Raw genomic sequence first — 27,749 nt, 5'->3', positions numbered from 1 at the left:
GCCTGTGGCTCCCTGTCCTTCCCTTTCCCCAGAAAGAGTGCCCCCAGGAGCCCCGAGCACTGGACATGGGGGTGTGGTGAGGTCCTGGGGAAGGGACCTGTGGAGCAGCAGTGTGGTCCGTGTGGCCTGCCCTGCACTGTCCCTCCCCGGGCCTGGGGCGACCCTATCCACATAATCCCAGGGTCACATGCTCTTGTACCATTCTCTAAATAAGCATCTCCCCTTCTCTTCTCAGGAAGGTCACCTGAGGTGTCCAAGCCAACAAGAGCCCAGCTGCAGACCCGCTGCCCCCGCCCAGGCCCAGGGCCACCCTGCTGGGTGGGGACCCCCCAGCCAAGCTGGGCATGGAGGTGCCAGGACGCGGGCGGACGGCAGGAGCAGGTCCCTGCACCCTCCACCCAGACAGGAGGTCAGAGAGGGACACGAGGACTATATATATACATATTTAGTTGTAGTTGGACGCAATACCTTTATTTTAATTACTTATATGTGGTGCTGAGGATCGAACCCAGGGCCTTGCATGTGCTAGTCAAGCACTTTACCACTGAGTCACAACCCCAGCCCCTGAATCTGTTTTTTTTTTTAAATCAAGTGTAACTGTGTTACTTGTCATAGTGGCCATTGTGAACTAATACGGTTCATCATTAAAGAGACCAGGATCTATTCCAGTTAATTTTTATGAAAAGGGACTTATTAGAAGATTTTAAATGGTTTACAGAAGTGTCAGGAAAGTAAGTGGAATAGATCCTGTACTGACAGCTCAGGTGGCACTTCAAGAACCAAACCACAGAACTGGGCCCCCCGAGACCATTTTCCTTCCAAGGTCAGAATGCTTAAGCAGGAATTGGCCACCACCAACATGATCAGGACGGCAGCACGACCAGGAACTGACACTGTGAAAAACAACTGTCCTCAGGAGACTGCTGGGATCCAGGTCACCACAGCAAGCAGACCTGCCCCTCACCCTGCAGCCAACAGACCCATGGCCACCGCCAGGCCCACCAGCCAAATCTTGCGTCCGTGCATCTGATGGGAGGAATCCAAACAGGAGACAGAGTCTGCCGGGTGGAAGTCTAAGAATAGGATTCTCGGTTTCCCAGTCCCTGTTGACAGGAAAATGTAACTAATAAGGTTCTTGAAAACACAAAATGAGTCAGTACACATACAAATACAAGTTCTCAGCACAGGATCAGTGTTCAAGAAATCTTAGCTCCTGTCTGCACCACCGATGCCTGTCCAGGGTCCTGAGTCTTCATTTCCCTCAAGAGCTTAATGATTTCTCCAAATGCTGTGAGGCTAGGGTCTCCTGGCTGGGGCTTCTTGGGAATTCTTAGCCAACAGTGAGAAGAGGCAACGGTATCAGGAAGGGAACAGAGAGCCCCATAAATAGCCTCAGGCTATGGGGAAATGAGCTACCAAAAGATTTCAAGAAAAATGCAAGAAAAACTTATTTTGACCTTGTTGTCGAAGAGCACCTTAGTGATGAAAGTTTTTCCATCTTAATGGAAACTCTGGGCTGCTTTCTCGAGAACCACAATTGATGGTGCAGAATCTGCCAGCTACTTTGTGATCAGAATCATCAGTGGCTGCTGCTACAGTCTCTGGGTAAGAAGTCGGGGAACAGAATGTGCTCACGATTGCAAGTCTCATCCCACAGGTGACTTCTTAATTTGAAGGAAGGACAGAAACTTTTACAGTGGGGAAATCAGACTAACTCCAGCTTACGCTGATCACCGAAAAGGGGACACGCTGACAACGCTCCTCCTGATCTGATGCGCTGAGGATACAGTACCATCCTGGAGCTATTTGGGGGGAAATGTTTAGACTGAATCTAAATCAGGAAGACAGGACCAGGCAAACCCAAGCAAAATATCCTATAGAACAACTCCCTAGGACTCTTCAAAATGTCAGTGTCATGAGACTAAAACAAACAAAAAGACTGTGGAACCATTTTAGACCAAAGGGAAGAAAGAAACAAATTATTGATTTCTAACTGTGATATACAGGTATTGATTGAACCAGACCTTGGATTTCAAATATATACATTTTTTTAAAGAGAGAGAGAGAGAATTTTAATATTTATTTCTTAGTTTTCAGCGGACACAACATCTTTGTTTGTATGTGGTGCTGAGGATCGAACCCGGGCCGCACGCACGCCAAGCAAGCGCGCTACCGCTTGAGCCACATCCCCAGCCCCAAATATATACATTTTTAATTGACAAAAATTATATATATATGGGGCTGGGGTTGTGGTTCAGCAGTACAGCACTCACCCAGCACGTGTGGGGTGCTGGGCTCAATTCTCGGCACCACATAAAAATAAAATAAAGGTATTGTGTCTAACTACAACTAAAAAATAAAAAAATATATATGTATGATGTACAACATATTTTGGAATATGAATACATTGTGGAAAGGCTAAATTCAGCTAATTAACATATACATTACGACATACGCTAGTCATTTTGTGTGTGTGTAGTAAGAACAATTCAAATCTACTCTCCTAGACATTTTTTTTTTCTTTTTTGTTACCAGGGATTGAACCCAGGGGCGTTTAACCTCTGAGCCACAAACTCAGTCCTTTTTTATATTTTATTTAGAGACAGGACCTCACTGAGTTGCTTAGGGCCTCACTAAGTTGCTGAGGCTGGCTTTGAACTCTTGATCCTCCTGCCTCAGCCTCCCAAGCTGCTGGGATTACAGGCGTGTGCCACCTCACCTGGCTTTCCTAGCCATTTTCAAGTATACAGCATCATTGTTATTAACTGTAGGCACCCCAGATCTTATGCTACCTGTGTTAGTCAGCTTCCCATTACTATAACAAAACAACTCAGATAATCAAGTTAAAAAGAGGAAAGGTAGGCTGGGGATGTAACTCAGTGGCAGACTGCTTGCCTGGCATGCACGAGGCTCTGGGTTCAATCACTAGCCGTGGAAAAAGAAGAAAAAAGATTTATTTTGGCTCATAGTTTCAAAGGTTTCAGTCCACAATCAGTGGGCCGGTGGCAAGACAGCATATCCCAGCAGGTAGAGCGTGGAGAAGCGATCTGTTCACCTTGTTGTGGTTGGGAAACAATGAGAGGGCGAAGGTGGAAGAGCCTGGGGTCACAGCGACCCCTTCAAGAGCATGCTCCCGTATGGCTGGAAGACTTCCAACCAGGCCCATCTCTTGGAAGTTCCACTGCCTCCCAGTAGCACCACAGACTGGGGACCTAGCCCCTAACACATGGGGCTTTGGGGGACATTCCAGATCCAAACCTTGCCACCCCACCTCATTGACATTTTGGATTCTTAGAACAGCATCTCCCCAACTTCCCCCTCCTCAACCCCCAGAACCTACCCACCACCAAGGTGCTCTCAGCTTCTATGAGCTAAAGTATATTATTTCAAAAAACAAAGCTGTTATTGGTATAAGTGGGTAAATTCGAACATGGAGTGTGTGTGAGATAATGTGTTTTGACGTCATTGACGGAATGTGTGAATTTTGGAGCACTGAGGTCTCTGTAGGAGAATGGTCTTATTTTTCGGAGATTTATGTGAAGTATTTACGCCTGAAATACTTTGAGGTCAGCAACTCAATTTCAAGTGGGAGAGAGAGAGAGAGAGAGAGAGAGAGAGAAGGGAGGCGGATCCCCTGGGACTCCTACCTGGTGTGCTTTGTACTATTGTTAAAATTTTTTCTACAAGAATGACAGTTTTCGAGATAAATAATTGAGGCTGAATCGACACGTATTTCTCATTAAGACCTTTACATGTTTCCAGCAATTGTAAGAGTTTCTTCCATTCCTTGGAGTGTCAGCCAGGGCCTCATTCACTCACCATTCACTGCATGCTGACTGTGAGCGAGGCTTTGTTCTAAGGGACAAAACACAAAAATCCTTGCTCTCGCAGGAGGACATCCTAGTGGGAAAAGCTCCCCAGCCCTTTTCTGCACCTGCACCCTCGACGTCTGGCTCCGGGCATGCGACAGAGAGTGCTAGGTGCCTGGGCTATGTCCACCCTCCGCTTTCCTTTGTAACAGAACTCCCATTTCATTTCAGGTGACTGTCCGGCCTGGCAAAGATATTTACCAGCCTCCCTTGCAGCTAAGATGGCTAAGGCCACACCAAAAAAAAATTCAAATATTTGGATGGGGCACCCAGAAACATTTCTTAAAGGGATTCAATAGCTGACAAGTGTCCTTCAGTCCTTCTTTATTATTTCTTTTTTTTTTTTTAATGTGAATATGATGGCTGAAGTTCCAGCCGCCACAATGAACCAAGAAATCAAACCCAGAGTGCAATCTATGCGCTGAGATTGGCAGAACAGAAGGCTAGAAGGAGCTTGATCCCTGCTGACAGTGTAGACGTGTAATCCTGACCTACCTCTGGACTCGTTTTATAGGAGAGAAGTAAATCTCTGTCTGATGGTCAGTCTCTATTCTCAATCAAATATGACTCGAAGCCCTTGGGAACCACGAACCAACCACCTAGAGCTGATGAGGGAAGGTGACCGAGGGCCGTTGTTTATGGAGTGCTATCGATGGGCCAGACGTCGGGCTTATCCAGCCGTCACAATCGCACTTTGAGATATACCCATTTTACAGGGGAGGACACTGAGGCACAGAGCAGTGGAGTCACTTGGCCAAGTTAACACAGCTAATGAGTAACGAGTGGTACAGCCAGGCTATGCATGCATCCATTTGGCACCAATGGTTGCTGTCTTGCAAAAACAGTGAAGCCCCCAGGCAGTGTCAAAGACTCATCTGGGTGGCCCTGTGAGCCACTCCTGTCGGACGCTCCATGTGGTCTTCCTGCCCACTGAGGGCGGGTGAGACAACAGGGCATTCACAGGTAAGTACCCGAGCTCGGACCTCGAGCTCTTGGAAAGACCCTCCCCACCACGAGAGGAAGCCCAGCCTAGATCTGAGTGATCGAGGACCACCAGGAAAGGGCAGCCACGTGAGCAGCCCAAGTGACCAGGACCCAGGCAGCCTCAGGAGTGGGCACAGGAGGGATCAGTAGAGGGACCACCAGGTCAACTCACGGAATCTTGAGAAATAAGAATCGCACTGCTGTTTCTGCCCCCCCCCCACCCCGTGTTGGGGTCATTTGTTACATGTCAATAGAGAACCAAAATAGGTAGGTAGAGATACAGGAAAGGACCAGAGGAAATATATAGAAAAGGGACAATTCTTTAACCAGCGTCTCAGTCTGTTGTGCTGCTATAAAGGATACCTACGACTACGTGATTTATAAAGTACAGAAATTCATTCCTCAGAGGTCTGGAAGCCAGGAAGCCCAAGATGGAGGTGTCTCCCTCTGGGAGGACATTCCTGTTTCCTTCTCTCATGATGGAAGGCAGGCGGGCAAGAACGCAAGCTGACCGATGGCCACGTGAAGCCTCTCCTGTGACACCATGGATACCAGTCAGGAGGGTGGAGCCAGCAGGGACTGATGGCCTCTTGGAGTCTGAATTTCCTAAAACTATCACACTGGCAACAGCTGAATTTTTTTTTCCTTCTTTTGGTATGGGGGGTTGAATCCAGGGGTGCTAAACCACTGAGTCACATCCCCAGCCCTTTTTTATATTTTATTTGGAGACAGATCTTGCTAATCTGCTGAGCCTGGCTTTGAACTCGAGATCCTCCTGCCTCAGCCTCCCGAGTTGCTAGGATTACAAGCTGTGCCACCACAACCCAGCAACAGCTGAATCTGTGAGAGGATCTTGGCGACCATTCATGGACCCTGTGTAATGTAGGACCCAGAGGAAGCCAGGGAGGGGAAGAATGAAGTCAGCATATCCAAGTGATCAGCCATCGGGCACTGACGTTCTCGGCTCCCAGAAGATGCCATTACATGAGAGATGGCACTGGACTCGGGAGCCTGAGATGTGGGTTAGGATCTTGGGATGAGCACTTTCTAGTTGTGTAATCCTTGGCAAGTTATTTCACTCCGCTGTGCATTATTTATTCAGCCTCAAATGCCTGTTATAAAACCCTGGAAAGTGCAACCTCATCGAAACAGAGGAGCTGGCTTGCTTCCTGAGGAAGGAAAGACGCAGGTGCATGCAGATGTCAAGGCTCATCAACGACACACTCTCAACGTGCGCGGCTCACTGTATAGAAATCCTACCTTCCCTGGACGCTTCTCTTCTGTGTCAGCATGGACAGGCTACAGTAGCCAGTTGTTCCATTAAACACCAGCTCAGGTGCCCCTGAGAAGGGGCTTTGAAGATGTGATTAAATCCACAATCAGTTGACTACAGTAAAGGAGAGGATTCTCCATGATCTGTGTGGACCTCATCTAATCACTTCAAAGCAAAACTCAGGTTTCCTTGACAGAGAAGAAACTCTACCCCTGCAGACGGCAAAGCCAGTTCCCTGCAATCCATCTCTCTATATCATTCTGTGTGTGTGCACCCCTTTTTCCCGGGTGGAACCCCGACTAATACATTAATAAAATGGTTTTACCAAAAGGTTGAAAAATATACATGAAGGACCCGGCACGTAGTTCAGTGGTAGAGCCCACGCCCAGCATGTGTGATACTCTGGTTTAGGTTCCCGGTGCAAAGAGGGGGAAGAGGAGGACAACAAAGAAGGAGAAGAGAAAAGAAAGAAAAATAAATCAAGAAGAACTATATGAGCCAGGCATGGTGGTGCACACCTGTAATCCCAGCGGCTCAGGAGGCTGAGGCAGGAGGATTAAGAATTCAAAGCCAGCCTCAGCAAAAGCGAGGCGCTCAGCAACTCAGTGAGACCCCGTCGCTAAATAAAATACAAAATAGGGCTGGGGATGTGGCTCAGTGGTCGAGTGCCCCTGAGTTCAATCCCCGGTACCAAAAACAAAACAAAAAAGGGGGCTAGAGATGTGGTTTCGTGGTTAAGCACAAAAAAAAAAGAAAAGAAAAAACTACATGAAAATAGAAAAATACCTATCCGTTTTTAAAAATAACATTTTAATTATGAATAAAAGTACTTGTATTAAGCAATTACCCATGCTCAGCAGGATTCCAGGTTGTAGAGATCCTACATAGACATAGACCAGGGCTAACAGAGTCCTGCACAAGGTTCACATCCTCACGGGGAGGAGCAGAATAAACAGAACTGCAAATAAACACATGTCACATAGGGCGCAGTGCCACACAGAAAGCGTAAAGCAGGGTTGGGGCAAAGTGTGCTGGCAGTACCCATTTAGCTGAGGATGAAGCAGGAAGCAAGTTATGCAAACATTTGGGGAAAGGATTTCTGGTGGCGAGAACTGCAAGTGCAAAGGTCCTGGGACAGTGCTGTGATTGGAGTGTGTCCTCCAAATCTCCTGTCTTTGGTCCCAGTGTGGTAGTGTTGAGGGGGAGGACACTTCAAGAAGCAGGGCCCAATGGAACATAAGTAGGTCATGGGGGAAGCTCTTAAAGGGATTAATGCTGGTCTCTAGCACAGGTTGTCATAAAGCAAGGCCAAGCCATGCACATAGCCCCTTTGGCATAAGGCTGCTTCCCTTTCCAGTTCTCCACCATGTTGTGAGGCAGCCAGAGGGGCCCTCTCTAGAGATCAAACAAGATGAGGCTGCCTGATTTTGGACTTTCATTCTCCAAAATTGTGGACTCAATAAACTTCTTTTCTTTATAAAATACTCAGCCTCAGGTATTTTGTTATAGCAACAGAAGACAGACTAACACAGGTTGTATAGATGACATCTGTTGTTTGGGTCTGTACAGCATGTACTGACTGCTGTGCTGGTCTGAGACCAAATGAGAGAGACCATAGTAAACTAATCAGGGGAAGTTAACATAATGAATTGTGAAGGAATGAGAGGAGATTACATACAGTGGAAAGAACTCTTAAGGGCACCCCAAGGCTGAGGAACAGTACCCAAGGAGGGACAAACTTGGAAGTGGGATTCAGGCCTTCACTGCTGGAAGATAGAAAAGTTCTCCAGGGAAGCAGAAGCAACCCTCTGGGTGCAGGTAAGCCACGGTTGGTGGGTGGATGGGTGCACAAAGAGAATTGGGGTGCTGCTGAGGGTGCTAACAGAACTAGGAAGTAAAGAGGACATCCTTTGCAGGAGGCTGAGGCTCTTCCATGTGGGGCACCAGCCAGGACAGCTCCAGGATAGACAGACGGATGAAGTCTGGGTCATCAGTTCACACATAGCCAGCCCATGTCCCCCAGCCCAGCCTGCACATGCTGGGGGCTGGAGAGAGGATGTAAGGACAGTGACCACCGGGCTAGCACCATATGAGGTGCCTGGAGATGCTGCCGCCACCTAAGTCAAAAGTGTGGGGGAGGGGAGGGGGGCTGGGGCTGGGGCTCAGAGGTAGAGCGCTCGCCTTGCACATGTGAGGCCCTGGGTTCCATCCTCAGCACCACATAAAAAGAAATAAACAAAGGAATTGTGTCCAACTACAGCTAAAAAAAAAAAAAAAAAGTGGGTGGGGGACCATGCTGGAGAAAGCAGATGACTTCCCGGGCCTGCACCTGGTCCCAGAGAAACCACAGGGCTCCCAGCAGGGGACAGACAAGCTCCCTTGGTAGAGCCTGGCAGGCAAGCCTCCCCTTCGCCTCCAGTGTCTCTCCAGCACCCTCTACTGGCCAGGCTGACCAAGTTGCTGGCTGGCAAAGGAGCCACAGTCAAGCCCTTGGTGTGCCCTGGTGGCTTCAGCCAACTACAGAGTAAAAATTTAAGGAAAGAAAAATCCAGAAAGTTTCAAAAGCAAAATGATTTTTTTAGGGTATATTGAACCCTATCCATGGGGGCCTGCCCTGCTGTAGCCCCCACCATCTCACAGGTCCATCTCCCCCATAGAGGTTGGGGTCTGACCCTTGCACTGTGTGGGTAGCCGTGGGAGTTAGCGTCGGTACTGAACATGCCCAGACTTTTTTTCTTGTCTTTATTCCCTAAACAATACAGCTACTATGTAGCATTTATGCTGCATTAAGTATTATACATAATCTAGAATGGTTTGGTGTACAAGAGATATACATAGGTTTTAGGTAAATACTATGTTTTTGTTTGTTTTTTGTTGTTGTTTACCACAGTACCGGGAATTGAACCCAGGGGCGCTCTGCCACTGAGCTCTTTTTATTTTTTATTTTTCCCCAGCTCTTTTTATTTTTTTATTTTGAGCAGAGTTTTGCTAAATTGCTGAGGCAGGTCTCAAACTTGCAATCCTCCTACCTCAGTCTCCCGAGTCACTGGGATTACAGGTGTGCACCACGGTGCCCAACTACTATATCATTTTAGATAAGGGAATTGAGCATCCTCAGATTTTGATGTCCTTTAACAAATGAATCCTCAAACACCAAAGGAGTATTGGTTATCACAGAGCAAGCAAAAAGAATGAATTTGGAGCCAAGAAGCAGTAAATTTAAAACCCACACAAATGCTCTCCAGCGCTGTGATTATCACTCTACTGAGCGCTATCCTTCCTCACGGAGAAGCCAAATAACACACTACCAAGCATGGTCCCTGGCACCTCTTAAGTATATCTGCATACACGTGACCTGGAGCAGACACGTGACCTGGGCTCCTCCAATCACATGCATCCACAGAAACTTGGATTCAAAAGTGAGCCACAGGGGCGATGGCTCAGGCCTGTCATTCTAGCAGCTGGTGAGGCTGAGGCAGGAGGATCTCAAGTTCAAAGCCAGCCTTAGCAACTTAGTGAGACCTTGTCTCAAAATAAAAAAATAATGGGGGCTGGGGATGTGGCTCAGAGGTTAAGTGCCTCTGGGTTCAATCCCCAGTACAAAAAAAAAAAGTGAGCTATACATGTCCACACAAAATCTTATATGCAAATGTTCATAACAGCTTTGTTCATAATAGCCAGACACAAAAGATCACACATGGTACAATCCAACTGACGTGAAATATCCAGAATAGATGCAGCCACAGAGACAGAAAGTCGATTAGTGGTTACCTGGGATTACTGAGGGGAAGGACTTGGGGGGCGGGGGACAGAGGGTGGCTATTAAGAGTGTGAGATTTCTTCTTGGGGTGGTAAAAATCTTCTAAAAGTGATTGTGGTGACAGTTTCACCACGCTGGATCTGCTGAAGTCCACTGAATTGTTTGTTTTACGTGGGCGAGCTAGATGGTATGGGAATCACACCTCAGTGAAGCTGTTACCAAAAAAAATATGTAATAAAATGTCAAGCAAGGATATGGAGTATGAAGTCCATTAAGACAGGCTCAAGTGTGGTGTCTGACTTTGCCACTTGCAAGTTGTTTGACCTCAGGTGGGTTGCTTCACATTTCCGATCCTTAGTTTCCTCATCTATAAAATTGGGATACCATCCGTGGGGTGATTGTGAGAAATAAATGAAGTGAATAATAGTACCTGGGATGTAATAAAGTGCTCAATAAATGCTGGATTTTATTATTAAATAAAAATAAGAAGCAAGCCCCAAAAGAAGGTGGCCATAGAACAGAGCGCAGTTACCTGGTGTCCACTGCAATAGAGCCAGGCAGGCGGGAAAGAGGTTTCTGGCTGGGCACAGTGGGCACATGTGTAGTCCCAGCAGCTCGGGAGGCTGAGGCAGGAGGATTGCAAGTTCAAAGCCAGCCTCAGCCAAAGTGAGGCGCTGAGCAACTCAGTGAGACCCTGTCTCTAAATAAAATACAAAATAGAGCTGGGGGTGTGGTTCAGTGATTGAGGCCCCTGAGTTCAATCCCCTATGCCCCCACACACAAAAAGAGTTTTCCTGGGCCGTGTCCTGACTATGAGCAGTTCTAAGCAGCATGTACAGAGATTTTCTCCAGAGAGGCCCTCGAGGTGTGATTGGGGCTTGTTCAGATCTTTAGTTTCATAATTTGCCTCTTGCTCCTCTCTCATAATCTGTGAGTTTCCCATCCCCTCCACTGCTCAAAAAGTGTCCAGTGTGAATTCTGTTGTCTGCAACTAAGAGCCCTAAGAGACACTGTTAGGAGAAACAGAGTGGGAGACCAGGAGGAGACTGCTGTGGTCATCCAGGTAAGAAGCTGATAGGGGACAAGATCAGGATGAGGGGGGTGTGGAGAGGGGACATGTGGGTGAATTTGGAAACAATTTGAAAGTACAGGGCTGGGCAAAATCAGCATACTACAGTGCCGCAGCCACATCAATGTTGATAGCAGCTTAATTCACAATAGCTAAGCCATTGTGAACCAATCTAGGTGCCCTTCAACAGATGAAAATGTGGATAAAGAAAATGTGGTAAGGGCTGGGGATGTGGCTCAAGCGGTAGCACGCTCGCCTGGCATGCGCGGGGCGCTGGGTTCGATCCTCAGCACCACTTAAAAATAAAATAAAAGATGTTGTGTCCACCGAAAACTATAATAAATAAATAAATATTAAAAAATTATCTCTTTAAAAAATGTGGTATATATACACAATGAAATATTACTCAGCCATAAAGAAGAATGAAATTATGGCATTTGCCAGTAAATGGATGGACCTGGAGACTATCATGCTAAGTGAAATAAGCAGGTCCCCCAAAACCAAAGGCCAAATGTTCTCTCTGATATGCAGATGCTAATTCACAATAAGCAGCGGGGAGGGAAGAATAGAAATTCATTGGATTAGACAAAGTGGGATAAAGAAAAGGGAAAGGGGATGGGAATGGGAAAGACCATAGAATGAATCGGACTTAACTTTCCCTTGTTCATATACGAATACACAGTCAGTGTGACTCCACATCATGTTCAAGCACAAGAAGAAGGAGTTATACTCCATGTATGTATGATAGGTCAAAATACATCCTACTGTCATGGATAAGGAAAATTAAAAGATAAAAAGTACAGGGGCTGGGGGTGTGGGCTCAGTGGTAGAGCATATGCCTAGCACACAGAAGGTCCCAGAGTCCCTCCCTAGCAGGGCTCATGAAAAAAAAAATTATTTTTAAAAAATCACCTTTAACCTGGGCACAAGGCCACATGCACACAGTCTCAGCTACTGGGGAGGCCAAGGCCAGAGGTTTGCTCTAGTGTAGGAGTTTCAAGGCCAGCCGACCAGCCTAGGCAACCGTGAGACCCTGTCCCCAAAATAATAATCGAGCTGGGGATGTAGCTCAGTGGTCGAGTGCTTGTCTAGCACGTGCAAGGCTCTGGGTTTGATCCCCAGCACAGCAAACGAATCATGTATTTAAAAAAAAACATAACAAAGAATCAACACAATGGGTTTTTTAAAAAAAAAGAAAGAAAAGCCACTTTAAACTGACTAGATAATAAATTAAGACATTTTTTTAAAAGAAAGTACAGCTGACAGAATTTGCTGATGAATTGAAAATGTGTGTGTGAGAGAGAGAGAGGCGGGGGCCGGTGGCGGGGGGCTCCACGGTTACAGTGAGGCCTCAGCCTCCTCATCGGGGAGGGAAGAGGAGAACATGCCCGCCTCGGGCCTTTGGGAGGCGTCTCATCATCGCGGGTATAAAGCACTTAGCGCATTTTGTGAAACACAGTCACTGTCATCATTATTTATTACGGGGTATGTGTGAGACAAGTCATCCAAACCCATCATCTTTCTTCTGGCACTCCCCCAAAACTCCTACATGTGTCCCCTAAGATTCCAAGAAAGGCCTCCTCCGTGCCCCAATTTCTTTAAAAACATCTACCTCCTTACTTTGTACTTTCGCCATCGCTAGAAAATAGGGGTGACTCAGGGCAACTTCCTCTCCTCCCACCACTCCCTGAGCGCTGAGGATTTTCCAGTCGGGAATCTCTTTCCAGAATTCCAGGCTCCCTGCTCCTCCCTCTTTCCCGATTCCCTGTGTCATCCGCTGACCACCACCCACCTGGGCTTCCCCAGCCCTGCCCTGCAGACCCTTCCAGGGCCTGGAATGCAGAATTCTCCTGGAACCCTGAGACCTGAGGAGTCTCATCATTACACACCATCAGGGGTTCCCAAACTTGAGGGTGCACAAGAATCATCAAGAGGTCTTGCTAAATCATGGACGGCTGGGTCCCACCCCAAGAATTGTTGATTCAGGAGCTCAGAGGATTTGCATTTCTGACAAGTTCCCAGGTGATGCTGATCTTCTGGTCCGCGGACCACACTTTGAGAATCACTGCTTTATCACAGGTGGCCACAGGTGTGATGGTTAAAACTCTTGATCCTCAACGTGGGAGCATTAGAATCATGTAGGGGCTGATCCACAGAGCTGCAGCATCAGCATGGCCTTTACAGAGCGGTAGAAATGCAGACTCTCTTGCTGGGTACGGTGACCCACACCAGGAGTCCCAGCCACTTGGGAAAATGAGGCAGGAGCATCGCTTGAGCCCAGAAGTTGGAGGCCAGCCTGTGCAACATGGTGAGACCCATCTCTACACTTTCACGCTGTCCACAGGTGATTCGTGGACATATTAAAGTAGAAGAAACACTGGCGTCAATGCCAGGGCTGCCTGTTATTAATTAAGATTTGGAGATTTGGAAGAGGAAACCCTCATGTTGAGGTCTCAGTTTCCTCATCTGTAAAACGGGAGTGATGGAAATGCCACCATCACAAGGTCGTAGTTAGACTTACATGAATTAAACGTAAGCATCACAGCACCCGGCGTAGGAGATGTGAGCTATCTTTGCCATCGTTATTATTTATTATTAATATCAGCTCCCACGAGTCTCTAATGTGCAGCCAAAGCTAAGAAATATGTAGCAAGGCCAAAACCTGTCCCTAGGACCCCAGGAGCTATGGAGAGATCCCTAAAGATGTCAAAACAGACAGACACAGAGAGGCGACACCAGGACAGACGGCAGAGCTAGAAACACAGACGTGGGCAGCACAGACATCAGAGACTGAGACCCAGGGATTCAAAGCCGAGTGGAACCTTCCAGCTAGGGGGACACAAGGTCTCCAGGGAAACATACCCAGCGAGGGACGAAGCTAAGGGAGGCTGACCCCTCCCCTGGTCAGCAGCCCCACTCCACGGCCCAGCCAGGTCCTCATCCCTCGCCACCCACCCAGTGGGCAGAGGCTGCGGGGCCAGCCTGGTCCTGGTGGCTGCAGCTGGATGGGGGTCGTCTCCTCACCTTCAGGGACTCAGACTCCTGGGAGAGGCAGCAGCAGGGGAGGTCGAGTCAGAGGCACCCAAAGTGGCACAGGCCGTCACCCTTGTGAGTGTCCCCGCAGGGTGATTGGGAAGGGGAGCTCTGGAGTCAGGAGGCCCGGGGCATGAATCCAACTCTGTCACCTACCAGCGCGGTGCCTCCTAAGGGGCCAGAGGGGTTCGGAGCACACCCAGGGAACACATCTTGGCAGCGCCTGGTAGAGGGGACTTCCGGAGTGCTCTACGGGTCGCCAGCTCCCACTTGTCCCACGGAGGCTAGCCTGGGCCCTCTTGCTTCCAGGGCCTCTCCGCTCCTTGTGAACCCCGCTGCCCCCTGTTGGCAGAGCTCAGTAGTGGCGCTTCCCATTGAGATCTGCCTTGTTCCCCAAGCTGGGGGCTCCTCCCGTCACTGTCCCCAGACCCATTCCCCCCGCAGGACCATGACAGGAAACCCGTGCTCATCCCTGGCGTCTAGGAGGGGCTTGACCATATCTGATGGGAGAAAAGACGAATTCCTTGGGCCCCAGCTAGGGCAGAGGGCCAGCTCCCACCTCTCCATAGGCCTGGGGCCTGGGGCCTGCTGCAGCAAGCGGGAGGGGAGGGCTGCTCTGGCTAGACCTGAAATGTCCCCCAAAAGCTCACTGTTGAAGACTTGGTCCCCAAGGCAGCAGTGTCCCGAGGTGGGAGGCGGCTGGATGATGAGGGCTTTAGCCTCATCAGTGGATTAATCCACTTATGGACTCATAACTTACTGGGTTCTTTTGGTGGAGACTTCGGGAGGTGGGGCCCAGTTGAAGGAGGTGGGTCCTTGGGGGCGTGACCTGGAAGAGTATTTGTCCCCAGGGCCTTCCTCTCTTGCCCTCTGCTGCCTGGCCACCAGGCGGGGCACATCTCTGCCCCACCGCCTCCCCCCACCACGATGCTCTGCCTCATCACGGGCCCCAGAAACAAAGGAGCCAACTAATCATGGACCAGAACCTCTGAAAATTTGACCCAAAATATATCTTTCCTCCTCTGAAATGATTTTCTCTGGCATTTTGTCACAACAACAGGGAGATGACCAACAAGGGCTTAAAGGAGTGGGGGACGGGAAGGACAAAGGGGAGAGGAAAGGTGTCTTTCTTCATCCGACTACCGGTGAGGGGAAGAAGGCCCACGAGGTCAAGTTGGGAAAACGCTTTGAACTCCCATCCTCCTGCCTCAGCCTCCCAAGCTGCTGAGATGACAGCCGCACAACACAAAAGGGACACAAAGTCTCCAGACAAACATACCCAGCGAGGGATGAAGCTAAGGGATGTGCCTGGTGCCTCCTTATCACTGATTAGATTAAATGACACATGAAAACATTGAAAGTGTATGTACCCATGGGGTGCCACGTGATGTTTTGACACATTGTGTCATGTTTAAATCAGGGAAAACATGCCTATCTCTTCCAACTGTCATCGTTTCTTCATGGTGAAAACATCCAAAACCATTCTTTGAGGTTTTTAAAATTTACAGTACACGATCGTCACCTTGCGTCACCCTGCGTCACAGTACCATGCACCAGCCCACCAGAGCGTCTCACTCCTATTTCATTATAGCTTAGTCCCCACTGGTCATTTTACCATCCCTCCCTCCACCCCACCAGCCCCCCCACACCGCATATGAATTTTAAGGGGGCACAAATAGGCAAACAATAGCACCCCCTCGGGGGTTCCTAGAGACACAACAGAGAACGCCCGGTGGCAGGACTGGCACAGCGGAGGAGGGAGGCGAAGAAAGGCGGGGAAATCCTTCTGCTCAGGGTCCCCCAGCTCAGCTCCTCCTACCCCCACCTCAGAATTTGTGCCTTGTATCCCTCTCCCCTGGACCAGCCCGCACCAGTGCAGCCATTGCCGGGAGCATTGCAAAGGGAGAGCAAGAGGTATGAAAATCTATACGGTGACACAGATGCCACCAGGAACGGGAACAGGTGTGTGGATCTGCTGTTGATGGGTGGGCAGAGAGAAAGCCATCAATTAAGAATGGTTGGCTAGCCCAGTGAGAGTGGTGCACACCTGTCATCCCATGGCTTGGGAGGCTGAGGCAGGAGGATCGTGAGTTCAAAGCCAACCTCAGCAAAAGTGAGGTACTAAGCAACTCAGTGAGACCCTGTCTCTAAATAAAATACAAAATAGGGCTGGGATGTGGCTCAGGGGTCGAGTGCCCCTGAGTTCAATCCCCAGTACCAAAAGAAAAGAAAAGAAAAAGAATGGTTTGCACATCTGTAGTCTCAGCATCTTGGAAGCCTGAGGCAGGAGGATCCAAGTTCCAGGGCAGCTCAGCAAATTAGCAAGGCTCTTGTCTCAAAATAAAATGGGCTGGGGACGTGGCTCAGTGGTTAAGCGCCCCTGGATTCCAATCCCCAGTAGAATGGTGTCAGGGTGAGCTCTATTACAAAAGACAGGGGTGGAGAGGGAGGAAAGTAAAAAAATACACCTTAAATAGAAAAAAAAAATGCATGGAATTAAAATTCTTCTTTTAGTATTTTGACCTTTTAAAAACATTTTTATTTTAAAATGCTATAGACTTCCAAGAAGTTACAAAAACACTACCAAGAGGCCCCCAGTACCCTCAGTCAGCTTTCCCTAAAGATAACATCTGACATTCTGAAAACAACATTGTCACAATACCGTGCACTCGATGACAGACCTTCCCGGCACCTCACCAGTCTTAGCAGACACTCGTTTCTTTGTGTGCGTCTTTGTGTATAATTCCGGGACATTTCATCACATGTATAAATCTCACGATCAACATGCAGAATTGCTTCTTTACCACCAAGAACCACCTAGTGCCACCCCTTTCCTGTTCCTCCCTCCTGCTTCCTTCCTTCCCCTTGACAACCACTAATCTCTTCTCCATCTCTATAATTTTGTCATTTCAAGAATGTTATATAGCCAGGTGGCGCATGCCGGTGATTCCAGCTGCTCAGGAGGCTGAGGCAAGAGTTCACAAGTTGGAGGCCAGCCTGAGTAATTTCGCGAGACCCTGTCTCAAAATAAAAAGGACTGGGGAGGGAGCTCAGTGGTACAGGACTTGCCTAGCAGGCATGGGCCCCTGGGTTCAGTTCCCATGAATCAAACAACAAAAAGTTGCATAAATGGAGACTTACAATATCTTTTTTTTTTTGTTCACTCAACCTAATGTCCTTAAAATCCATGTGAGCTATGTGTTATCAATGGTTTAAAGTCTTTTATTGCTGAATGTATTCTTTTGTGTGAGCGAGCCAAATTTGAACCATTTGGCTCTTGAAAGACATGTGTTGCTTCCAGTTTGAGTGTTTTATTTTGGGGGGGATTTTTTTTTTTTTTAGGCATAGATGGACCCAGTACCTTTATTTACTTATTTATTTTTATGCGGTGCTGAGGATCGAACCCAGTGCCTCACACATGCAAGGCAAGCACTCTGCCCCTGAGCCACAACCCCAGCCCCAGTTTAGCATCATTACGAACAGTGCTGCTATAAGTATTTGTTTCATGTTTTTGTACAAACATAAATGTTGATGGACACAGTGGCACACCCCATAATCCCAGCAGCTTGGGAGGCTGAGGCAGAAGGATTACAAGTTCAAGTCCAGCCTCAGCAATTTAGCAAGGCCTTAAGCAACTTGGCGAGACCCTGTCTCTAAATAAAATATATTTAAAAGGGCTGGGGATGGGGCTCAGTGGTAAAGCTCCCCTGGGTTCAATCCCCAGCACCAAAAAAAAAAAAAAAAAAAAATCTTCAGAATAAACGCCCAGGAGTGTGATTGCTGAATCACACGTGGTAAGTGTATGCTTAATTTTTAAGAAACTGACAATGTTTGCCTGGCATGTGCAAAGCCCTGGGTTCAATCCCTAGTATCACCACAAGAGTGAATCAATTAATCATTTAAATAAATAAATAAAGTTAAAAGAAAGAAAGTGACAAATGTTTTCTAGAATGACTGTCATTTGATAGTCCCGACCAGCAACATATTCACATCCCGCCAGCATTTGGTCGTATCAGTATTATCATGAATCATTCTAATCGGTGCATAGTGATAACTCAACATGGCTTTAATTTGTATTTCACTAATGACTAGTGATATTGACATTTTTCATGTTTATCCTCTTTGACGAATTACCCGCCCGTCCCTGTCTTCTGCCCACTTTCTATTGGATTGTTTATGGTCTTTATGGATCAGTTTTGAAAGTTACATGTGTGCAAATAGGTCATTAGCCCATGTTGGATATGTGATTTGCATTTTATTTTCAAGTTAGTGACCTGTTTTCTCATCTTCTTAACAGGGTCTTTCACAGAGCAAATGGTTATTTTCATAAAATGCAGTTGATCCTTTTCCTAGTTTAAAGGTATATTTCAGCAGGGTGTGGTAGCGCATGTGTGATCCCAGGATTGCAGATTTGAGGCCAGCCTCAGCAACCTAGCAAGGTCCTCAGCAACTTAGTGAGACCCTGTCTTCAAAGAGACAGGAAGGAAGGGAGGGAGGGAGGGAGGGAAGGAAAACATTGTGTCTTTTTTATTAAGCCAGGTATAATGGCACACACTGGTGGTCCCAGCTACTTGGGAGGATGAGGCAGGAGAATCTCTTGAACCCAGGAGTTCAAGGTCAGCCTAGGCAACATATTGAGACCCCACCTGATAAAATAAAAAAGAAAAAAAATAGCTAAATAAACCAAATCAAGCAGAAGGAAAGATATAATATGTCTTTTAGATCCATCTTTTTTCGGTTCTTCTGGAATTTCAGTGATATGAATATTAGATATTTTCTTGCTGTTCCAGAGGTCCTTGAGGCTCTTTTCATTAAAAAAAGAAAAATCAGTTTTTCTCTCTTTTGTTTCATTCTTCAATCTATTTACTATTTGCTCCTGTTGTTCCAAATGAATAATTTCTATTGATTTTCAAGCTGATTCTTTTTTAATGATTATTTTATTTATTTTTATGTGGTGCTGAAGATTGAACCCAGTGCCTCACACATGCGAGGCCAGCGCTCTGCCACTGAGCCACAGCCCCAGCCCTCACTGATTCTTTTCTCCATCATCTCCATTCACTAGTTGGCCCCACTCTGAGTTTTACTTCTCGTATTTTTTTCACTTGTAAAATTTCCATTCATTTCTTGTTTCTGCTATTTCTTTACTGAGACTTTCTATTTTAAAATTTGTTTCAAGAGTATTTCTGATTGCTTGTTGAAGCATTTTTACAATAGTTAACTTAAACCTCTTGTCGGCTAATTCCAATATCTGTTTCACCTTGGTTTCTCCACCTGTTGCTTGGCTTTCCCAATTCTACTTGAGCTTTTCCTCATTCTTGAGATGACAAGTATTTATTTATTGATTGTGGTGCTTGGGGTTAAACCCAAGGTCTCACATGTGCTAAGCAAGTGCCCTACACCTGTGATAAAATATATATATAATGAATCATTATTTCTTGTATCTTGGAATGTTAAAGACATTATATCATGAAGACTTTGGTTCCTTTTTAAATTTTGTCATTGCCAAGGCAATCAACAGAGTTCTGAGAGGGGCGCAGTGGTGCAAGCCTGTAATCCCAGCAGCTCCCAAGGCTGAGGCAAGAGGATCGCGAGTTCAAAACCAGCATCAGCAACAGTGAGGCACTAAGCAACTCAGTGAGACCCTGTCTCTAAATAAAATACAGAATAGGGCTGGGGATGTGGCTCAGTGGTTGAGTGCCCCTGAGTTCAATCCCTGGCACCCGTCCTCCCCCGAAAAGAAAAAAACACACAGAGCTCTGTTCACACATTCCCAGTGACAGCCACCTTGCACAGTGACAGCATCACAAGTTTGTTACATAGTAATTGTAGCACAACATGCAAAGAGAATAAGCTTATTTGCATGTAAAAGGAAAAACTGTATATCTATGCATATGTAATTTCTTCCTTCGCCAGAGGCAGGGGAATAATTGATCAGAAATGACTGCATAGGGTGCTTGGTGGGGTGGGAATTTGAGAGATGAGCCTCCACCATAGTTTAGGGAACCTAAGAGCTATGCCAGGCATCCGAGTTGGCTCCCTCCTGTGAGTGACAGTTTATGCCAAGTGAGGTGGGAACACGTGGTCTGAGAGCAACTGGCTTTCTCACAGGCACCTGGCCTTTCCCAGAATGAGAGTCTCAAGAGAACCAAGCAAAAGATGCTCAGTCTTTTCTGACCTAGTCTCAGAGTTTATGCAGCACTGTATAGTTGAAGGCCAGCTGTGTTCAAGGGAAAGGAACATATTTCTCAGTAGCAGAAGGACCTGCCGCAGTCTTTTTTTTTTTAATATTTATTTTTTAGTTTTCAGCGGACACAACATCGTTGTTTTTATGTGGTGCTAAGGATCGAACCCGGGCCGCATGCATGCCAGATGAGTGCGCTACCACTTGAGCCACATCCCCAGCCCCAAGGATCTGCTGAAGTCTGGCTGGGCAAAATAACGGGGGGGGGGGGGGGGGGGTGGTGACAAGCAACTTGTGAAGGTTGATACAGCGGGAGCCGCTTCTCTGTGGACAGCAGAGGTATATATACCCAACTAATTACACACAGCTTAACTCAATTAACATAAACTAGATACAGCAGTCAACCAATAAGGAATCCTCATCATCTTAATAATTATACACAGCTTAACTTAATTGACATAATCTAGACACAGCACTCAGTCATTAAGGAATCTCCATCATCTTAATGGCTCGCTGGCATTACTCAGAAACCACTCCTCCTAGCATACTGCCAGGCGCCATCTTAACTTGGTTGTGGCCCTCATCAAGGATCAAAGATTTTGAGGATGTTGCAAAATTATTCATCTCTTTCCACAATCTCAAAAGTCTCATTTATCATGCCAGATTCAGAATCAGGGCCCAGGAGGTCATCATCTAAATCAGATCCCAGTATTGGAGAAGCTACACTAGTGCTAGCATAGAGGAGCTCCCAAACATCTCTGGAGGGGAGGAAGTAGGCACCATAATGAGTATTTAAAGCTGCTGCCTGCTGGGCAGGCACAGTGGGTCACGCCTGTAATCCCAGCAGCTCAGGAGGCTGAGGCAGGAGGATCTCGAATTCAAAGCCAGCCTCCGCAACTCAGTGAGAACCTGTCTCTAAATAAAATACAAAAAACAGGGCTGGGGGTGTGGCTCAATGGTTAAGCACCCCTGGGTTCAAACCCCGGTACAAAAACAAAAACAAAACCCACCAAACTGTACTGCCCTAGTGGGATGAGGTGGCACATGCCTATCATTCCAGCAATTCTGGAGCCTGAGGCAGGAGGATCACAAGGACACAGACCAGCCTGGGCAACTTATTGAGGCCCTGTCTCAAAATAGGAACTAAAAAGGGCTGGAGATGTAGCTCAGTGGTAGAATGCCCCTGGGTTAATCCCCAATATGGGGATAAAAAAGTTGGAAGCCACTAGCTACCTATAGCAATTAAATTGAAATAGAATGAAAATTCAGGTTCTCTGTTGCATTATTTAAGTATTCAACAGCTGCATGTGGCTAGTACTATACAGTCATCCCCAGGTATCTGCAGGGGATTGGCTCCCAGATCCTCCATGGACACCAAAATTCACAGACACTCAAGTCCCTTATATAAAATGATGTAGTATTCATATATTCCTATGCACATCTTTCTGTACACTTTAAATCATCTCTAGATTATTTATAATACCTATTATGGTGTAAGTGCTATGTAAATACTTGTTATAGTGTATTGCTTAGGGAATAATGACCAAAATATAGTCTATACACACCCAATAGAAATGCAGTTATTTTTCCAGTCCACATTAATCACATCTGTGGTGCAGAACCCACCCTTACGGAGAGCCAACCATGGGACAGTATACAGACAGAATATTTCCACCACTGCAGAAAGTTCTACTGAGCAGGTGTGCCCTGTGATGCAGCAACCCTGCTCCTGAATATGTACACGTCTGGGCTTGGGTCTCCCCAAAGCCTACCCTGACCAAGAGTACATGTGGTCGATTTGGGAAATGCTCCCTAGAAGCGTAAGTGGGGACATTGAGACCAGAAGAGCAAAAGGCTAATAAATGTCAGGCATGGTGGCACACACCTGCCAACCCAGTGGCTCGGGAGGCTGAGACAGGAGGATCGTGAGTTCAAAGCCAGCCTCAGCAACTTAGTGAGGCCCTAAGCAACTCAGTGAGACTGTGTGTCTAGGAAAAAAAAGGGGGGGCGTTGGGGATGTGGCTCAGTGGTTAAGAGCCCCTGGGTTCAATCCCTGGTACCAATAAGTAAATGAATAAATAAATAAACAAACACAAATGAATGGTGCAGCCTGGAATAGAGGTGACAGTGAGCACACCCCCCTTCAGTTTTGCACCCTGTGACCCTCCCTTGCCTCACCCCAGTCGCAGCCTTAAAAGGGTCACCACCGTGAGCAACCAGAGCTCACTCACACTGGGGGCCCTCGGAAGACGCAGGAACCGTGTAGAAGTGCCCTCGGAGCTGGCCCCGGGGGAACAAGGCACCTGCAGGGTTCATCCCCCGACTCCAACCATCACTGGCCCGCCCTGGGGAATGGCCCTGGGGCTTCCGGTCTGCCCTGCAGCAGACGGGAAAAGGCCTCACACTCACCAGGAAGAGCCAGGCACCCGAGGCGGGCGGCTGTCGTTGTGTGGGAACTGCCCACCGAGTCTGCAAGTGGCTGCACCCGCGAGCTGACGGGATGTGGTAGGAGGGCACCAGCTGGTGTGCCGCAGTATATTCTAGAAAATCTCCCACACAGAGGACAGGTGTGAGCCTTGTGACGGTAGAGAACTGGAGGCAACCTAAGTGTCCATCTCTGGGGGAGTCGGTAAGCAACAGTGCTGTGGGCGCACCCTGGGATACAGCACAGCAGTGAGGAACGAGAACTTGATGTCCAGGGCTATAAGGAGAGCTCTCAGAAATGCAGTGTTCAGTTTCAAAGAAAAAAAGAGAGAAGTAGAAGGAGATTTATAGCACGATCTCATTTATGTAAATTGGAAACACATACACACACAAAATCACAAATTATGAAGGTCTATCCTTGCAGCCATATATCAAGCCCATTTGGGCACTTGTGAGGAGGAGGGGTGGCGGGGGGAATGGGCAATGTGGGGGGGGGACCGCAGAGGGTCTTTTATGGGCCATTTGTAATGCTGCGTTAGGATATGAAGAGTGTGATTAATAACCTCCTGCACCTAAGGACTAAGAAAAAGAAATAAAGGAATGAAACATGCAGGCCTCCTGCACATCAGAGCCATTTCTACCTGGTCCACGATGGTTATGACCGCAGGGCTGGTGACAGCAGAGCCATCAGCCTGATGCCTGTCTCCTGGAAGCCCTCCTCAAAGCCTGTTCCCCAGGCAGCCCCTCGGATCCCCAGGAAGTGCCTTCGTCCCCAGCAAATGAGGGGCTGCCTGCCCCTTTCATGCCACCCTGAGGAACAGAAAGAAGAACCGGAGACGGCTGAGGTTCTCTGCTCGCAGCCCAGCCCTGTAGCTAACCAACTGTGGGCCCACGGGCAAGTCACTGCCTTCCTAGGCCTCGGTTACCACATCAGTGAAATGGGGATGACCAGCGCATTATCCAGGGCTCTCCAGAGAACAGTCATGTGCCACGTAGCAGCATTTCTCTCAGCGATGGACCCTCTACACCACAATGACCCCATGAGATGACATCATCTAATGCCGGGCCAGTGGTGCACACCTGTAATCCCAGCAACTCAGGAGGCTGAGGCAAGAGGATTGTGAGTTCAAGTTCTTCCCAAACAACTCAGCAAAACCTTTTCTCAAAACACACACACACACACACACACACACAAACACACACAATTATATTACCTAGTGACATCATAACCATCTTAATTTGTGTAAGTACCTTCACACACCAACAAAATAAACTAACAATGCATCATCACTCAGAACCTGTTCCCAGGATGAAGCACTTAGGCTATGTGAGGAGCTATGTGCACAGCTAGGAGAGGGGGGGCTTAGGGGAATTTACTGTGGGCTAGTGTAATTATGGTGGCTGGGAAGAACCAGGGAGGTTGAGGGTGTAACTCTCATCTGAGGCCAAAGGCCTGAGAACCTGGGGGTCTGCAAGTCCTGAAATCCAAAGGCCAGAAAAGGTAAAGCTCTGAAGTCCCAGGGCAGGACAAGAAGGGTGCCCCAGCTCAGAAGAAAGAGCCATTTGTTTTGCCTCTGCTTTTTGGAGATACCGAGGATTGAATCCAGGGGGGCTTTCACACTGAGCTCCAGCTGGGCATGGTGCACAGGCCTGTAATCCCAGCGGCTCAGGAGGCTGAGGCAGGAGGATCACAAGTTCAAAGCCAGCCTCAGCCACTTAGTGAGACCCTAGGTAACTTAGTGAGACCTTCATTCCCAGCCCCATTTTTCCTTTTTTCATTTTGAGACAGGGTCTCACTAAGTGGCTGACACTGGCTTTGACCCTGAGATCCTCCCCCTCCTCCAGAGTCCCTGGGATTACGCCATGCCCAGCTCCTCTGCCTTTTTGTTCCATCTGGGCCTAGGCTGAGTGGAAGGGGCTCTGGGTGAGGGCGGCTCCTCCTCGCTCAGTCTGCTGACTCAGTCTCTTCCAGAAACACCTTCGCGCTCACATCTAGAAATGATGTTTCTCCAGCTACCTAGGCACCCCTCAGCTAGTCAGGCTGACACCCAACATTAACCATCACAATCACAAAAGGAACTACTCGTGGACTGTTAGGAGCATGAAATGAGCTAGTGGTGGAACGTTCTGGTACAAGGGCTTGAATCCAGGGCCACTCTACCACTGAACTGCATCTCCAGCCCTTTTTATTTTTCTGTTTTGAGACGGGGTATTGCTAGGTTGCCTAGGGCCTCCCCAAGTTGCTGAGGCTGGCCTTAAACCTGAGATCCTCCTGCCTCAGGCTCCCCAGTTGCTGGGATTACAGGTGGGTGTCCAACGCTGGGCTCACCTGGCCACGTGCATACCTGCTTACTCGCTGGCTCCACCCATTCAGATCTTCCAAATCAAGGGTCGCATGTGTTCCTGGCCAACAAGAATTCAGATTGCACATTTAGCTGGGGTTAAAAAAGCGGAGCCAGTAGCCAGGGAAGCAGCTGTGATTTGGCCAAGGCTCTAACAATCCCCATAGCATGGCGCGTGGTGCTGGTGACTATGGTGCTGGGCTCGGCCAGAACAGGACCTGTCCCCACCATCAAGCCCCCTACAACCAGGGTGGTGTGTCACGTTGACAGGTTCAAATCACTGTCACACAGGAGCTGGAAGCCCCACAGTCACTCTGTCCTGCTCAGCTGGCCGCCTGGCACACCGATCCCCGCCCCATCCTTGTCCCCACCCTCCACCCGCCTTCCTCCCAACGCAGCCCCTCCCCTGACCCTGGGCCTTTCTTTCAGCCATCTCTCACAGTCCATCCACCTCCTAACCACCCTCCTCCCACAGGCAGCCACTGTCCCCTCCTCTGCCTCCCTAACCTGACCTCTTCCCACCTGTCCCCACCCCCTGTCCCCACAGCCCTCTGTGACCCAGGGAGTCCCCTTTCACTTGTGCCTTCCCCTATCCTCCTGCCTCACCTGGGTCCCCTTCATCTGCAGTGTTCCCTTCTCGCTGCCTCTCCCGGGATCTCTCCTGTCCCTGTCACGTGCTCCATGTCACTTGTCTGTTCCCTGTTCTCCCACACTGTTCCCTCCTGGGCACCCTTGCCTGTCATCCTCACTGTCTCCCCTCGCCTGTTCTTTGTCATCTCTTCCCAGGTGTGGGAGCACCCTGTGGCCTCGCAGGCCGAGCTGGCCCTGACGCTGAAGGTTCTGGGGACCTTGAGTGACTCGGCCCTGGGGGACATCCTGGACCAGCCCCTTTGCACCCTGTACCCATCCACTCCCAGCTCATGGCCTGTGAGTGGGCTTGGCCCCCGGCCAGCTGGGCTGTGGCTCTGGTCACTTGCCCTGTGCCCCGGCCCCGCTCACGCCCTCTTCTCTGCCCACGAATCCCAGCTCAGCCCTTAGCAGGCCACAGGCCCAGTGGCCGCCGCCGCTGCCAACGCAGCCTGTCCCCCTGGGTCAGAGTTCTAGGAGGCTCCAGAGAAGTGACTGAGCGGGAGACCCACTGAGCTCTGGGACTCCTGGGAGCCCCAACCCGGCAGCCACCGAGCCCTCCCTGCCTCCCCACAGAGTCCCTGGGCTGCCTCGCCCTCCGTCACCTCCAGTCTGTTCCATCTCCTGACCCGGGACCTGAAGTGCGTCCTGTGGAGACCTGTGTGTCTCAGGTCTGGGCCACCCCAGCTTATCGGGGAGCCCAGCCTCATGTCTGCACTGGGCTCCGCCCTGATTTATGGAGCTACAGTCCTGACTCTCAACTCAGGACTGAGCTTATTTTTGTGCTTTAATAAAACATGTGCAAATAAACAGGAAGGAATTGGGACCTTCTGTGGCCCACGCATCATTCATGGTGCGTGTGGTTGTGGGTCAGTGGCTGAGCATATCTGTCTATGGTGCAGGTAAGATCCATGACTGGTCAGGTGACTGCTGTGGCTGTGCATCCAAGTGTCTTCCCAAACCCAGACCTAACCAAAGCTTCATAATTGTGCATATTCGTACCCGTGTTCACGCACAGATACGTGTGCATATTCAGTGTGTGTGTTTAGACATCTCTGTCTCTCCCGTCAATGAGAACTGCATCTCTCTCTCTCTTCTATGTGTACCTGGGATGGATGGGGATCTGTATCAGTCAGAACACTTTATTCTATAAGTAATAAAAAAAACTCACATGGGCAAAATAAAAATGGGTTTATAATTACACATAACAAAAAGTTGGGCCTGGTGCAGTGGCACATGCCTGTAATTCCAGTGATTCAGGAGGCTGAGGCAGGAGGATCGAGAGTTCAAAGCCAGCCTCAGCAACTTAGTGAGACCCTAAGCAACTCAGCAAGACCCTGTCTCTAAATAAAATATAAAATGGGCTGGAGGATGGGGCTCAGTGGTTAAGCGCCCCTGGGTTCAATCCCCAGTATCAAAAAGGGAAGGAAGGAAGGAAGGAAGGGAGGGAGGGAGAGAGGGAAGGGGATGGGAGGGGAGGAAAGGGGGGGGAGGGAAAATGGAATTACAAATATAGTCTCAAAGTGATCGAGATTCTCCCCCAAGGCTGAAGAGGAGCCCTCTCCTTGAAAACCTGCCCCCAGGAGGGTGAATAGCAGAATAAACTTGGAGCCCACAGGCGGGGGAAGTTGGAGAAGGGCTTAGTGGTTAAGCACCCCTGGGTTCAATCCCTGGTACCAAATAAATAAATAAATACGCCATTGCACCAAACCCCAGCCTTATATTAGATCACATGACTGAACATCTTTATGCTTCAGTCATGATCATTTGGTTTCTGTTTCTGTTTCTTGCAGCCAGACGTAGCCCCCAAAACACCTCTGTATAGCCAGCATGAAACACAGAGAAGGTGGTCACTTCGTATTTAATAATAAAAAATTCAATCATATAGGACACTCCTGAGTTCAAGCATATGACTCTTCAATTGTGGGTATTGCAGCTGGGGGTGGGATATGAAGGGGTGGGCTCGGGAGCCTGAGACAGGAGGATCGCAAGTTCAAAGCCTGCCTCACAACTTCAAGGCACTAAGTAACTCAGTGAGACCCTGTCGCTAAATAAAATATAAAATAGGGCTGGGGTGTGGCTCAGTGGTCAAGTGCCTCTGAGTTCAATCCGTTAGTACCTCCCCCCCCCAAAAAAAAAATCATGGGTATTTCTATGGAATAAAATAAATATGTCAATCTCTGGAGA

The 27,749-nt window shown here is 48.4% G+C and overlaps 1 long non-coding RNA gene across 3 annotated transcripts; it reads right to left on the bottom strand.

Annotated features, from left to right (window-relative positions):
* Nucleotides 1-473: 473 nt before the first annotated feature.
* LOC139702819 (uncharacterized) lies at nt 474-26,238 on the bottom strand. 3 transcript variants are annotated; one of them, XR_011705412.1, is made up of 5 exons: nt 26,168-26,238; nt 24,939-24,996; nt 23,235-23,403; nt 22,579-22,884; nt 474-1,103 (listed from the first exon to the last, which is right to left on the bottom strand). It is a non-coding gene; the product is annotated as an uncharacterized lncRNA (long non-coding RNA). The 3 variants fall into 3 exon arrangements; XR_011705410.1 differs by lacking the exon at nt 474-1,103 and adding an exon at nt 18,494-18,634; XR_011705411.1 differs by lacking the exon at nt 474-1,103 and adding an exon at nt 18,494-18,634 and having other exon boundaries at nt 22,579-22,870.
* Nucleotides 26,239-27,749: the final 1,511 nt, after the last annotated feature.

This window comes from Marmota flaviventris, chromosome 18 (assembly GCF_047511675.1).
Source record: "Marmota flaviventris isolate mMarFla1 chromosome 18, mMarFla1.hap1, whole genome shotgun sequence".
NCBI classification, from domain to species: domain Eukaryota; kingdom Metazoa; phylum Chordata; class Mammalia; order Rodentia; family Sciuridae; genus Marmota; species Marmota flaviventris.
The sequence above is the reverse complement of the archived record's forward strand: the minus strand, read 5'-3'. Positions and strand labels throughout refer to the sequence as shown.